This window comes from Ochotona princeps, chromosome 6, assembly GCF_030435755.1.
Source record: "Ochotona princeps isolate mOchPri1 chromosome 6, mOchPri1.hap1, whole genome shotgun sequence".
Lineage (NCBI taxonomy): Eukaryota > Metazoa > Chordata > Mammalia > Lagomorpha > Ochotonidae > Ochotona > Ochotona princeps.
Window position 1 is genome coordinate 16,738,226 of NC_080837.1, and position 2,002 is coordinate 16,740,227.

At 38.0% G+C, this 2,002-nt stretch overlaps 1 pseudogene; it reads right to left on the bottom strand.

The window, feature by feature from the left end:
- Positions 1-430: 430 nt before the first annotated feature.
- On the bottom strand, positions 431-601 carry LOC118759390 (U2 spliceosomal RNA; annotated as a pseudogene).
- Positions 602-2,002: the final 1,401 nt, after the last annotated feature.

The window sequence follows — 2,002 nt, forward strand, 5'->3', positions numbered from 1 at the left end:
CAGAAGTTCTTTGTAAGAATTGGCTGAAGGGGCAGTTTTTTGACCAGCTGCTGCCTGAGGCTGTATCCTGGGAGCTGCATCAGAGCCACTTCGTGAGGTGCTGAGAGATAGGCTGCAGGCGCAGGGTGGAGAAGCCTCCTGAGTCCCACAGGGAAGATGCTGATGGGAGTGGACAGGTGGGGGAGGAGAGGAGGGAATTAAGGGGTTTGCCTACTTGCCCTGCATTGAGATGACTCACCCTCCCTCTTCATGACGTGCTCACAAATGGGGGCTTAGGGACACGTGGCGGGGGGGCGGGTTGTGACAACACAGTGGCCCTAAGAAGCGGGGCTTCTGCATCATCCTGGCAGGACTGACAGCTTATGTGGAACCAGCGGTCTTCCTGATGCACACTCCCTGGTAAGCTCTGGTTGTTTTGCAAAAATGCTAGACTGTGGTCAGGAGTCTAGATTTATATTGTAGGCAGTCCTGAGTTTAAATTCTGTGTGACTTCATATTTGACAAGGTTTAAATGCATCAAAAATTCAAATCCTTGGCTGTTGTAAATGCTACACGAGAACAGATACTACGCTTGATCTTAGCCAAAAGGCCAAGCAGTGATATGTGAATGAGTTTATAGTTCTGCAATTGGAGCTATAGTAAATACTGTTAGTCAATGTTAATAGACTTTCTTACCAATAGGACATAGGGATTCTGTATTCTCAACACTTGATGACATCAGGCTGTTTGATTTTAATCATTCATAGCTTTGTGTATATGTGATACACAAAACCCCACTGATTCATTTAGCATTCTTGTGGTGATTAGCAAAGCTAGACAACTTAAATGTTTATTGACTATTTGGATATGTCCTTTTGTGTAGCTCCCATGGAAATTTCTCACTTATTACTGCTTGTGAACATTCTGTCAGATATGAATCCTTTATCAGATGGATGTGTGGCAAATACCTCTCCCGGTGTGACTTTTTATTTTTGCTTCCTTAATTGTGTATTGTGATGAATTGAAGTTCTTAACAATTCAAATTCATCAATATTTTCCATTATCATTAAACTTTTTTTGGCAATTTGTTTAAGCAAGGTTTGTCCATTCCAAGACCGTGAATATAGTCTCTTCTTTTCAAGCTTTTGCATTTTACTTTCCACATTTAGATCTACAGTCTACTTGGAATTGATTTTTGTGTATAAATGATGTGATATCAATATTTATTTAAAATAGTTGTTTCAGAGGCTTTTTGAGGTTAATTTTGTCATAAATCAAGGATCCAGATGGGTATAGATCCGTTTCTGGACTTTCTGTTCTATTCATCTCATGTCACTACCATACTGTTTGAATTACTGTTACTTTGAAGGAAGTTTGTCCAAAATCCTGATGGCATAAGTCTATCTTTTTACTTCTTTAAGATTCTCATGACTGTTATTGGCCCTTTTCATTTCATTTCGTTTTAGATTATCATACCAGTTCATATCAGAAGATGTGACATAAATAAAGTATAAAGAGATAGCTGATTTCTGCACGTTGACCTTTTATCCAATGCCTCTGATAAATTTGCTTACTAATCATAAAACTTTTATTCAAAGATTCTTCAGTATTTTCCTCACATAATTATGTTACCTACAAATAATGGTTATTTTTCCATTTATTTCCTTCCTTCCTAGCTTGCTTACTTATTTGCTTCCTTCCTTCCTTCCTTTCTTATTGTTGCACAGTGAGTTAAGCTGCCAGTTGAAATCCTTATAAGTGTATTATTTCCTTGTCTTTTTGCACAAGCTAGTACCTCCAGATGTTGACTCAAAGAAATTCTGGGCTATTCTTGTCGCATTGCCACTCTTGGGAATGTATTTAAATATTTGCCATTAAGTGGGATATTTGCTATAGATGTTTGGGAGATATTCATTGTTGGGTTGAGGTTATTCTCTTGTTGCTAAAGGTTTGTTGCAATAGATGTTAATTTTATCAAGAATTTTTCCACATCTATGGAGATACAGAATTTTTCACGTTTATT